Source organism: Canis aureus, chromosome 19 (genome assembly GCF_053574225.1).
Source record: "Canis aureus isolate CA01 chromosome 19, VMU_Caureus_v.1.0, whole genome shotgun sequence".
In the NCBI taxonomy this organism is placed as follows: Eukaryota; Metazoa; Chordata; class Mammalia; order Carnivora; family Canidae; genus Canis; species Canis aureus.
This window is the reverse complement of record NC_135629.1, coordinates 11,409,800-11,423,605: the sequence shown is the minus strand read 5'-3', so window position 1 is coordinate 11,423,605 and position 13,806 is coordinate 11,409,800. Positions and strand designations below refer to the sequence as shown.

General features: G+C 39.7%; 1 protein-coding gene and 1 long non-coding RNA gene across 17 annotated transcripts in view; one reads left to right on the top strand and one right to left on the bottom strand.

Moving 5' to 3' along the window:
• GRM7 (glutamate metabotropic receptor 7) overlaps positions 1 to 13,806 on the top strand; it is an 836,468-nt gene that overhangs the window by 686,519 nt on the left and 136,143 nt on the right. The gene's annotated exons all lie outside the window — the stretch shown is intronic.
• The window catches only part of LOC144289648 (uncharacterized), a 62,915-nt gene continuing 60,789 nt past the window's right edge, over positions 11,681 to 13,806 (bottom strand). For 2 of the 7 annotated variants that reach the window (XR_013357473.1, XR_013357472.1), the window contains one exon: positions 11,685 to 13,795. This is a non-coding gene — a long non-coding RNA (uncharacterized LOC144289648). Of the gene's footprint in view, positions 13,796 to 13,806 lie in introns of all 7 variants that reach the window. The other 5 variants (XR_013357470.1, XR_013357475.1, XR_013357474.1 and 2 more) reach the window with 5 other exon arrangements.

The window sequence follows — 13,806 nt, the reverse complement described above, 5'->3', positions numbered from 1 at the left end:
GGCAGATCTTGGTAATCAATTATAGTGAGCTTCCCCTGAACCCAGGTGTGGTCTTAAAATCCTTACCAACACAGTCTTTAGGCAGCCACTACCAATGAGTCAGAACTGGAAGGAATTTGAAATACGGATGTCCTTTCTGATTAATTCTGGGCACTGACAGATGACCTTTGATCTCTCTTCCCATTCCCCTATTTGTTGTCCTTGTGCAAGAGCCACTGGGTGGCTTTCACTGAAATTAATCTGCTTAAATATAAAGAATAGTCATGGAAATGGGAGTGTGCTTGAATTAGTCTGTGTTTTGTTTCTGATTACACATCTCTTCTTTTAAATTTTCAAATGCCATACAGAAAAGAGCAGTCCTGGCTTTCTTTGGGAATAATATATTAGTTTATGCCTCTGCACTACTTGATTTGATTAACATTTTCTCATGGTCTTTCAGCGTTTTAACAATTGTGAAAACCTATTATGTCCCTAGTATTCTCTGAAGGACTGGGGTGAAGGAGAGGTGAAGAAGGCATCATTTTTGTCCATCAGGAATTCATAAGCTAGTGGTCAGTGCAGGCTTTCAAACCAACTTTGAATAGTGTGAGGCATGTTAAGTTGTCACACAAGGAAAGTAGGACAGGCACCCAGAGACAGGAACTCCACTTCCACTTCATGGAAAAGTGATAAGCGGACTGAAGTTACCAGGCAGAGGAAGCACTATGACAACCAGTGAGAAATTACACCCCATGCCCAAAAGTAGAGGGTGGCATTCTCAACACATGGTATGGAGAGTGAAGAGACAGATTGCAATTAATGCGACTTTGACTCTTGCAAATATGGAGGTGTAAGAATAAAATGTAATAAAACTGCATTTTATGGGGAAACTTTAAAACAACATGAGCCCCATCATGTCATCCCCAAATTAAACTTTTGGCAAGAATCCCATTTTTTCAAAGTGATGAGCCACATTAATTTTAAATACGATAGCTTGTAAGCCAGAAATACCTGTTTTCCTTTCCCGGGATGATATTCTCCCTTGGGCATATGCTGAATTATGCAAGGTCTTCCCTCTGATGCAATCCCCCCTGTCTGATTTTGGGGGCCTGGGCCCTGTGACAGATATAACAATGTAGTGAAGAGCAGCAAATCCAAATTATGGGGGACTGTGTTTGGACTTTATTCCTGTAAGCTGTAGAGAGCCAGCAAAAGTTTATATAGGTGGGAGGAATATCAACACAGGATATTTTGGAATGTGAATTCCAGGAACAGTGCTTGAGGATAAGCAAAGGTGAAGCAGCCAGAGTTAAGAAAACTTCATTAAGTAGCTCTTGTAATAGATGGAGAAAAGATAGCCCTGGTTTAAAGAAGGCCTGAGGAACCAGAAAAGATAAAGGAGGTTTGAAAGCTGCTTTGAACATTAAAAGAATATGTGAATGTAATATGCCTTATCTTCCCTTTTGTGTTCTGCTGCTTTGTTACTGAAATAGAGATATGCTTATAGATACTTTTTTCTTTTTTGAATTTTGCAAGTAGCATTGCCCACTATTTAACATGCCCACTAAGTGAGGCAAGAGGAAGGACTCCCTCCCGTCCTCTGTATAACTGTATAGTCATTGCCAATAGGCTGATGACTCTGTTTCTAGATACATAAATACACACATATTCATACACAAATGCAAATGTCTTTTCAGACAAAAATCCTTACTTTCTTTGCTGGGATGCTTAGTAGAACCTCCACCTTGCTTTTAAACACAATTGAGAGAAGTGTCCCAGGGCATAGCTTAGGCTGAGGCCATTTGTGCCCCGACGCTATGACGGGCAAGCATACTGGTGTTTGAGGTCTTGCTTCTGTTGTTTAGTTTTGTCTGTTCAAATTTATATCAGAAGCATATGAAACCATCTCCTTTCTGCTTCCTGCTGTGACCTTGATGATAACTGAGCTTCTCTCCAAACAGCGCTCTGAAACCAGCTGTTTGCACATCTGGTGTTAGTCTGTGGCTTGGTATAGTGCCGGTCCTGTACTCCCCTCATGATGTATCAGCTAATTTCAGGTGCAGTCACCTAGAATAATTGGAGTCTTCACCATCTTAGTCCCTTCCTTTGGCCAGAATAGCTAGTTCATCAGGTAAAATCCAAGAGCCTGTGTAAAACTGAACTGAGTGAGCACTAATAAGGAAATAGCTTACTATATTAAGACAAGAGTCCCCACCATTAAAGATTTGAACAGAGAGGTTTTTCAACAAAAAGAAATTGCTGCCAAAGGGAAAAACTCAGCAAGTCTTGTATCAGTCCCTCATGGGGTATCCCCAAGAGTCCCACCTTTCCCATGAAGTGCCTTTCACTGAGATCTCAGCCTCTGAAGGACACAGTCACAAGGACCCAGGCTTCACCTTCATAACTAGTACCAGGATATTCAGACAAATCTCTGTTCTTTGGCATTTCTGAGAGCAGCACAGGCCACTTATCATTTTCAGAAACAACTCTTCTCAAAGCACAGGAAATTATAACAGGATACAGTTGGCCAATAAGCAGCCAGAGGGCTGCCAAATCCAGGTTTGGGGTCCTGAGATACCCACAGTACAGACCATAAAACAGGTCTACTTAGTATTTTGCCAGATGCCTTGTGGTCCTAGAACACCATTCCTCCATACCCCATCGTGCTGTGCTGCTCTGAATCTCATCAGTGTGCATGATGGATATGTGTCATTTAACCTTTTTGGTCCTACGTTCTTCCATCTGCACAATGGGTATAATCTTTCCAACTTCTGGGTTTGCGTAAGAGAAAATTAGATCTTTACATTGTTTAGTACACAGCTTCTTTATCCATTCATCTTTCGATGGACACCAAGGCTCCTTCCACAGTTTGGCTATTGTGGACATTGCTGCTAGAAACATTGGGGGTGCAGGTATCCCGGCGTTTCACTACATCTGTATCTTTGGGGTAAATCCCCAGCAGTGCAATTGCTGGGTCATAGGGTAGCTCTATTTTTAACTCTTTGAGGAACCTCCACAAAGTTTTGCAGAGGGGCTGTACCAGTTCACAGTCCCACCAATAGTGCAAGACAGTTCCCCTTTCTCCACATTCTCTCCAGAAGCTGTGGTCTATGTATACAATGGAATATTACTCAGCCATCAGAAGAGACGAATACCTACCATTTGCTTCGATGTGGATGGAACTGGAGGGTATTATGCTGAGTGAAGTAAGTCAATCAGAGAAGGACAATCATTATATGGTTTCACTCATACGAGGAATGTAAAAAACAGTGAAAGGGATTATAGGGGAAAGGAGAGAAAATGAATGGGAAAAATCAGAGAGGGTGACAAAACATGAGACTCCTAACTCTGTGAAACAAACAAGGGGTAGTGGAAGGGGAGGTGTGCGGGGGGTTGGGTGACTGGGTGACAGGCACTGACGGGGGCACTTGATGGGATGAGCACTGGGTGTTTTACTATATGTTGGCAAATCGAACTCCAATAAAAAAATGTAAATATAAAAAATAAATTGCTTAGTATAGTTTTTATAAAACGATTTCAGGTGCTGGTAAGGGTGTGGAACAACTGGAACTCTCACATAATGCTAGTGGGAATGTAAAAGTTAATCAGCCACTTGGAAAAATGGTTTGGCAGGTTCTTGAAATGTTAAGCATCTACCTTATGTTCTGCTCTAGCCATTCCTCCTATCTCTTTACCCACACAAAATGAAAGAATATGTCCACATACAACTGCACATAATTTTTTTGGTAGATTCATTTTTAATAGTCCGAAACTGAAAACAACCCAAATGCCCATCAATAGATGAGTAGATAAACAAGGTGTAGTGTAGCCATAGAATGGAATACTACTCTGCAGTAAAAAGCATTGGATTATTGATATATCCAACGGCATGGTTAAATCCCAGATGATACGGCTCACTGAAAGAATACAGGCAGGGTATGTACTGTATAATTCCACTTTGACCAAAATATTTTTAAGATTGAAATTACTCTCTAGGGAGAGAAAGCAAATCATTTGTTCACTGGAGATGGATGGGAGGCTAAGAATTACAAAGAAGCACAAGGAAATTTGGAGGGTGATGTATGTGTTCACTCTCTTGATTGTAGTGGTGGCTTCACAGGTGCATGCATATGTCAGAGCTGATCAGATTTCATACTTCAAATATGTGCAGTTTATCATATGTCAGTTATATATTGAGAAAGCCATTAAAATCTCTCTGCCAGAAACTCTTCCTTCTCTGCTCTTCTTCTATTTTCTTGAAACTTAATCATAAGTGTTCTTACACCTGCAGGCCTACGTGCCCAGTACTGAAACTATAAATTGTATCAGTAATGAAACTAGAATTACGTAAATGAGTTAACAGTATAAGAGGGTTTCAAATACTCTATAGCACATGGTAAATGCTCAGTAAAGTGAACTGCATCCTTCCACCCTCAGTTCCCCTTAGCAAAAATTGCTTTCTAGGTCAAGCAACAGAGTCTACAGAAAGTAAAATAGTCCTATATCTGAGGACACTGAAAGCAGAAGAGTTAGTATAGATTAGGGGGATGACAGAAACTATCTCTGAAGAGGCAGGTAGAGGTGAAATCTTGGAGGACCCTGTATGCTTGATTTTATTTTTTGGCAAGCAGGGGGAAATGTTCTGCAATGAATTTTAGGGCAGGGATGTGTGGGACATTGTTAGATTTATGTTTTCAAAAGATTCCTCTTTGCTTATGTGTAATGGTTTGCGTGATAGTTGTGATATTGTGATTTATAGTAAGATATGTTTGGGCTTTGTCCCATTTCTGGTAGTGAGCTCCTAGAACCCCTGAAATTTCTGAAGAGATGAAAGCCAGAAAGGTATCTTTTGTTATGTTAATGAGGTGACTCTGGGACCCTACTGAAGGATGGGGCATGGTCACCAGGAGATCCAACCGTGTAATTAGAGAGTTGGAACTTTCAATCTCACTCCCTGACCTCTGGGAAGGAGCTGGAGGTTGAATGGATTGTCACTGACCAGCAATTTAATCAATAATGCCTAAAAAATAAAACAAAATGAAATCAGAGAGGGAGACAAACCCTAAGAGACTCTGAATCTTAGGAAACAAATTGAGGGTCACTGGAAGGGAGTGGGGGGATGGGATGACAGGATGAAAAGCATTTAGGAGGGCATGTGATGTAATGAGCACTGGGTATTATATAAGACTGATGGATCACTGACCTCTACCTCTGAAACCAATAATACATTATATGTTAATTAATTGAATTTAAATAAAATAAAAAAATAATTCCTATAATGAAGCCTCCATAAAAACTTAAGGGGACAGGATTTGGAGAGCCTCTAGGTTGATGAATACTTTGAGATTTGGAGAGAATGGCATGATCTGAGGGGAGGGAATCTCTGTGCCCTTTCCGCATACCTACGCACTATGCATCTCTTCCATCAGGCTGTTCTAAGTTATATCCTTAAAAACAAAACAAAAACAAGGATCCCATGGGTGGCTCAGTTGGTTAAGTATCTGACTTGTGGTTTCAGCTCAAGTCAAGATCTCAGGGGTTATGGGATCGAGCCCTGTGTCAATCAGGCTCCCCACTCAGCAAGGAGTCAGCTTAAAGATTCTCACCTCTGCCCCTCCCCACACTTGTGAGCATGTGCATGCTCTCTCTCTCAAATAGATAAATAAGTCTTAAAAAAACAAAAAACAAAAAACTGGGATACCTGGGTGGCATAGCGGTTTGGCGCCTGCCTTGGCCCAGGGCACGATCCTGGAGACCCAGGATCGAATCCCACGTCGGGCTTCCGGTGCATGGAGCCTGCTTCTCCCTCTGCCTGTGTCTCTGCCTCTCTCTCTGTGTGTGTGTGACTATCATAAATAAATAAAAATTTACAAAAAAAAAAAAAAAGAAAACAAACCAAAAAACTCAGTAATGTAGTAAGTAAAATGTTTCTCAGTTCTATTAACACTCTAGCAAATTAATCAAACCTAAGGAAGATGTTGTTAGAACCTCTAATCTATAGCCTATAGGTCAGAAGCACAGGTGACAACCTGGGCTTGAGATAGCATCTAAAGTAGGGGTGGAACAGTGCAGTCTTATGGGACTGAGCCCTTAACCTGTGGAGTCAGTTGCAGTCTCCAAGTAGAAAATGTCAGAATTGAGTTGAATTGTAGGATACCCAGCAGGTCTCAAAGCCTTGCTTGGTGATGGGTGTGGGGGTGGAAATCCACATATCAGAATTGAGTGCAGAACCTTTTATAATTAATATGTGAAATTTTATCCTGGAGTGACAGACAGTGGTTACCAGTGATGATTTAAGTGGATTTTCCTGTATTTAGACTTTTAGATCCATGATGTTATATAACCCAAAGGATGAAGAAGACAGAGACCAGTCTCTTGGAGAAAAACATTGAATCAGACCTGGTATCCAGCTGTCCCCCCTCCCCTTTACTTCCCTTTCAGTAAAGGAGCCAAACAAATCTCCCATACCAGGAAGTATTAGCTGGGATCTGAGAATTGGGATCCTGCTCCCTTCCCTGTTCCATAGGATGGTTGGTGAGGAGGAGACCTGGGAACACTGCCTCCAGTCTACACCCTCTGTCTCCGGGTAGGGAGAAACCTACAGGAGAGATTACAACACAGTAGCTGTTGATTTTTATTATGGGTATTGGTAAGAATGGCTTTGAAGGGTATATACTACAAATATTGTCTGTACACAATTTCCCTGGTTTTGTGTATCCTTGGTGTGTTGCTGCCCCTCTGGTTTCTTCCAAGGATAATAATGGGTTTCTGGCTTTTGAATTGTAAGCATTTCCCACTGAATAAAGCTGTCCTCAGCTGACTGGCTCTTGGATCTTAGAATCATGGTGTATGCCATCTGCTGTGGAATTGTGCAATCTCAGATAGCCAAGTTTGTTCACCTGTGCCTTTGGTAGCTTTCTACCCTAATTTAGTACCACATTTAGCTCTCTAGGTATGACTGAGTTTGACCATAAAGTTGTTAGGAAGTCAGTGCATCAAGAAGTGAGCAACCTGGGGTACCTGGCTCAATGGATGAGCATCTGCCTTTGGCTCAGGTGGTGGTCCCAGGGTCCTGGGATCAGTCCCGCATCAGGCTTCCCAAAGGGAGCCTGCTTCTCCCTCTCCTTATGTTTCTGCCTCTCTCTATCTATCATGAATAAATAAATAAAATTGAAAAAAAAAAGAAGTGAGCAACCTCGAAAAAAAATAAAAGAAAAAGATCTAATTACAGACTTTAAAGAGGGATCATGTGGAATTTCTCAACTCTGATTGAACAAAAGTCACACTGTTGTGTGATTCATGCACATGGGATGGTAAGGAAGAGAAGGATATACAGCAGACAACAAAGAAATTACAGGGCAAAACTGAGAGTACACCACGGCAAGGAATGTAAAGGACAAGTCAGTACCACTAAATTAACAATTCCTTGAGATTCTCAAATATCCATGCACTTGAAGGAGGAACCTCAGTCAGGCACAGTTCCAGCTGATTGGGTTACCAATAAAAATCTGTTGATGGCCAACTGAAACAGGAAGTCCTATTTTCTTTCTTATACTGCAGGCTCTCCAGCTTCACATTAGATTTTAACGTGAATAAAAAAAAAAAAAAGATTTTAATGTGATAACACTTTTCTGATTTATCACTTTCAGGAAGCTAATTTGTTTCCAATGAGGCTTGATTTATATATAATAAGTCAGTTGTTCACACCTGGAATATTCTGGCCAACCTCCCCAAAGCCCCAGATCAGCTTGTAGTGATTGAGTCTTCACATCAAAGACTAGATATTTAAACTGGCTAAATCTTCCAATTCGATCAAGTCCATTGTGTTTCTCTGGTAACCTTCCCAGTGTCCTGTCAAAGTGACTAGGTTGGGCCACCACAGCCAAATTGCATTGTTGTTGAGCAAGGGCCACTGTCTGATGCTGGACCAAATGCCAGCTGAATGGAGTGCTTAGTGCTTAGTTTTAACCCAGAAATTAAGATAATTAATTATCTCTTTGTTTAATGTTCCAGATCTTGAGTTATAAAAGTATCCTGTGCATTTTTTTTTTAAAGAAATTTAATCAAGAGGCAAGGAACCACATAGATAATACCAATTTGCATAGTGAAATTCAATCTAATTCTTCATTTCTTTTTCCCAGAATCCTTGCTGGGTACACAGGAGTAGGAATAAGTGTTTTATCTGAATTTGGCACTTGTGTGTTAATTTCAAAATTGGGACATTACCCAGTTAGATTGTAGTGGGGAACAGGCTCAGAATCTTCAGATTTTCCACTGTTGAATATATGGCACAAAAGCTAACAAACAACAAGCAGAGGAAAACAGCTGACAGGAAATGAACCCGATACTGTAGGAATGCTTATGGCAGAGGAAACTCACCATCTGATTCTAGGGTTAGAGTTGTGTGGATGATTGGTAAGTGAGCTCGTTAAATTTTAGATACTAATAAAGAGCTTTGGGAAATGGAAGGGGCTATTGTTTCATTTTGTCATAGAAATCCAGTTTCCCACTACAGCTGTTAGGAAAGGAAAATGTGAGGGAATGATTCCTTAACAGTGATGCTGGCAATCAGTTGGCCTGATACAAAAGTACTGGTTTCTGTAATGGGTCCTCAGGTGCCTACAATTGAAAATTGTCTCTCTAACATGTCTGTGTACTCCCATTCAGCTTTATGTTCCAACTGATTGCTTGGCTTATAATCAACTGTCAATTTTTTGATCCAATGCTTCCCATTGCACAGGTCTAAAAATACCAGGTTAGTAGATGTACCTACACAGCAAATGTGAAAGATTTTTGTCCCCCATAACAACACTATCTTTTTTCTTGCAATGCCTACTACCCCTGAGCTAGATATTCTCAGAAAGAACGTTTTTATATAGTTTCTTAATCTTTTAGAGTGACCCTTGTTACTTAGGAGTTGATTTTTAAGTGCCTGTAATATGTCAGGCCCTGAGACCCCAACAACTGGGAATCATATCCCTCTCTCTCTCTCTCTCTCTTTTTTTTTTTTTTAAAGGAATTCTCCAGTGGCTTTCCATTGACATCAGTAGTAGTAGTATTAGTATGAATATTAGTATTGCCTCTCTGTCACCATCTAAATTATAGCATTTAAACTCTTCCTTAGAGTCTATGAGATCTAGAACAAGGGTCACAAACTACGGCTGGTGGGCCAAATCCAACCAGCTGCTTGTTTTCATAAATAAAGTTTTATTGGAACATAGCCATGTTCATTCATTTACGTGCTGCCAATGGCTGCTTTCATGCTACAAGGACAGAGCTGAGCAGTTGTGGCAGAGGTTGTATGGCCCGCAAGGCAGGAAATACTTACAGTCTGGACTTTTACCAAAAAGTGTGTTGTTCCTGCCTTAGATGATGGGGTGCCTTCTCATCTTTCTGACTCATTTCCTATGTTTCTCATGCTTGCTGATTTCTCTTCATCTTGCTGGTATTAACTCCTGCCCCTGAATATACTGTGACCATTTTCTTCCCAGGACCTTTATACAGGATGTGCCATGTGTCAAGGATGCTATCACTGAAAACTTTTCTTTCTCATCATTCAGATTTCAACTTCTAGACTTATCTTGGAGGGGTTCCATTTCAGCTTCTCTCTGAGCTCAAGTTCTTTCCAACTCAGTTACATCCTATTTCTTCCTGCCTTCCATCAATAACTAGTGTCAGTAATTGTTTTGTTTACATACTTTTTGCCTGCATCTCTTCATAAACATAAGTACCTTATGTGTAAGAACTTGTTTTTTCCCGTTCTACTCTGGATTCCTGAGGCCCCAAATAGTGACTGGCATTTGTAAATACCCAGTAAATTTCAATGTGTGGGATAAATGAATTAATCTATTTTGGAGTAAGATGCAACCCCTGCCTTCAATAAAAACCATCAGAAAGTAGCTCTATTGCAAAAAATGAGGGAGATTGGTCTTGCTAGAGCAGTATGTTCATGAAGACTGCACAGACAAGGCAAATTTTCAGAGATGATAAGCACTCTCAGAGAGGCTTTCTAAACTGCAGGAACTGATTGTGGAAGCCATTTATGGAAATTAATTACCAATTCATATATAAATATATCCAACCTCAAACCATTTTTTTAGTCTTCAGGATACTAGAGATGAAAAAAATCCAATAATATACATAGTGGTGAAGGAAAGTGGACATTATTATTAACTATCATTAATGGATGATTAAATCTGTTTTTCTTTTTTCTAATTGAAATATGTAAACATGAACATATAATGTATGTTCATTATAAACTTGAACATACAAGTTTATAATATGATATACAAGTTTATAATATAATATAATATAATATATGTTTTACATATAAACTTGAACATACAAGGAACATTGTGTAAAGTTAAGATACACCACATGTTAATTTGATATACTATATGTTATGATTGCAATTTTAGCAATATTTAAGACCTCTATAACATCACTAAACTGATCAAGTCATAAGGAGGGCCTGTTTAATGCTATGCACCAAGAGCTTTTATAATATAAATGACTTTTGACCTAGTAGTTCCATTTCTAAGGAGTTTAGGATAAGGAAGAAATTGGAAACATTTTCAAAGATGGAGGTAACAGAATGTTCATCAGAATCTAAACGTCTGGCTATCGGGAAGTTGTTAAATGCATTGTAGATCTTCCATACAATGTACTTCTGGGGAGTGTTAAAAATTATGATGCAAATTATTAAGTCTGGAATACCAAAGGTTGAGCATTCTCTATGCATCAATATCTAGACTGAACACTTTGTATATATTTTCCCATTAAAACTCTATACCAAACCCTAAATAGATGTCAACATCCACCCATTTACAAATGAGAAAACAGAGGCTTATAGAGGGTAAGTGACTCTGGTCCCAGAGATGGGAAAGGACAAAGAAATTTATTGATCAAGGCCTGTCTCACATAACCACCATATTCAGGGTGTGGACACTGACAGCAGATATAGTCATTTCTGATACCCTGGACAAATTACTTGATCTTTTCGCTCCTAGTTTCCTTTGTTGTAAAATGAGAATGACTAATATTTATCTCAAAAGGTTACCATGAGGATTGAATGAGTTAAATAATCACATATGTGCACATGTGTCAGGCACTATTGTATATGCTGAGGAGGCAGCAGGAAATGAAGGAGATGTATTTCCCAGTCTATACTCCAGTAATGCAGTGGAGGGAGGAAAGACTTTAAATAGATGAAAAAGAAAAAGAATGTTAGACTATGGCAAATAAGATGAAGAAAGCAAAGGGAAATGGAAGTGCCAGGATGGGGGAGATGGTGTTTGCAATTTTGAATTGGTGTTCAGAGAAGTCTCCAATGAGAAGATAACCTTTGGGCAGAAATTTAAAGAAGCAAACCATGAGGTGCTCTAGAAGAGCATTCTAAGTAAAGGGAACAGCAAGTGCAAAGATCCTAAGGCAGAAATATCTCAGGAAGAGCTGAGAAATAATAAGGAGGACAATATAAATAAGGAGAGACATAGTAGTTGATGGGGATACAAGAATAGAAAACAAGTCACCAGTTCATGTAGAATCAGATTGCATGAAGTAGGAAGGCTCTAGAGAGTTATGTATGGAGGCAAAATGATCTGACATCAGTTTTTTTTTTTTTTTTTGACATCAGTTTTGAAAGGTTCAGCATAACATACGTTTATTTCATATAAAGTACTCAGAACAGTGCCTGGTACATGTTAAATGTTCAATAAAGAGTATACATTTTTATTTGTGTAATTAGCATTATCATCTATCTACTAGTTTCAATATGTTTTCCAAAATTTCTTTAGGACTACTATATGTTGTAAAAGAATCAGAAAAACTTCATCTTCACATATCCCCTTATATACCTGTGTACATGCCATTTCCTCATTGCTCAAGAGAAGGTAGTTAGTGCTAGAAAATACAAGGAAACCAAAGTCTTGTACCAACCCTGTCCTGATTGGTGCCTAGGAGCATGTAAATTTGAATAGACCTCAGCAGGCTAGTAACTTCATTCCTGGGACCAGCCATTAGGGTTGCCATATGTAATTATGCAACAATGCAAATATAGGATCTAGGAAGACCACAGAAGAACTTTTAAAATGGGTATATCTTCCAGATCTGATTCAACAACAACAATTTTGCATTCAAAATACAATTTTGATGAGATCCTCGTTTATGGCAACTGCCCCACAAGATTCCTCCTTTGGAATTTATAAAGTACAACTTAAGTGGCAGCTCATGAAAGAATGGTTCCATATTTATAGACTTCTTTTCTCCTGACTTTCTGTCTTTGTCCAGTTTGCTGTTTCTGACAGTTTCCAATTTCAAACATTCATTGTTTGGATGTTCATTCATCATCCATCCACAAATATTTATTGAATGTCTAACATATGTCAGATACTTTTCTAGATGTCAGGGATGGAACAGTAAGAATAAGACAATTCTGTGACCTCAGGGAAATTCTACTCTGATGGAAAAGTGAGACAGTATTCAGATAAATACATAACAACAGGAAGAAATGGAGGAAATAAAAGCATGCCCAGAATAGACCTTGCAGGGGCTCTTGTTTAAGATAGGAATAGTCAGTGAGGACTTCTTGGAAGAGGCACTGTTCAAGCAGAAATCTGCATGAAATGAGATTAGCAGAGGCCAAGTTGCCAAGGAACAGCATGGGCAAAGTTGCTCAGAGTATGATGGCTGGAGAAATAGAAGCTGGAGTGTAGAGAATGGAAGTAGGAAGTGGGGTCAGGGAGGGAGACGAGGATGTTCAGGCAGGGCTGTAGAATCCATTCAGAGCAAAATGGAAAACAACAGGAGACTTGAGAGTCTGAATGATGTTTTAGAAAGACCACTTGGGCTGCTTGTAATGAAAAAAACTGTAGAGGGATAGAAGCAGGGTCAGAGAGGCAGATAGCAGTTTGAGAAGCACATGTACATTTGATAGAACTTTTGCAACTATGTTCTTGACATAATTCATGGAATAAAAAGTTGAAATGAAAGTGGTTTATAGCATAAGTGTCTCCATTTCCTCCCTTTGGGGAACCCGCTTTATCAGATCAGTTCAGTAGGCAAGGTTCTGTAACTTCCCTGAAGTAGGCAAATTCTATAGGTAATGACCCAGGGTTAAGAACCTTAATTCCTAATCTTTTTCTTCTGAAAAGAGGTGAGTTTTTAGGCCCCACACACCTGCCCAGTGGCCATCTGAGATAGTTTCTGACAGCAAATGAGCCTCCCATGTATGTCCTCCTCCCCCATTCATTCATATTTTACAGAGAACCTTGATGTTCCACATGCCACATATCAGGATCACAATATTGGGTCATGCACAGTGCCAGGGCTCTGCTATTTGTACAGACTATGATGGAAATGTCACTCCATGCAGTTGTACAGTGTGTAGCCTGCACAGCTGTACCTTGTAGCTTGCCACTGTGCTAGCCATTGGAAATAAAAATGACCAAGAGGTAATATTTTCGGTTTACTGAGAGCCTATGTTATAGTGATTATCCTTGTCTTGGCTTTCTAATGAGTCCATTTGCTTATTAGCACCTTTTCTGTAAAGACAAAAGTGGCTATACTGACAGCAGGGTGCATTTTCAAAAGGCAAAACCTCTAAGCCTGTCTCTTAGACAGGCCTCCAGCAGTATTCATTCTGAAAACCCATCAGAAACATTTCAGATCAAAGCAGGTAACAGAGTTGAGTTGCAGCCAGGGCTGATCTGAGATTCTAGACACATCCCTGAGCACCATCTGGGCCTCTGCTGAAACATCTGCAGGCTCTTCTCAAAGCTCAGGGCCCTCACACCATGAGCAAGATGAGATACACAATCTAGGAGAAAC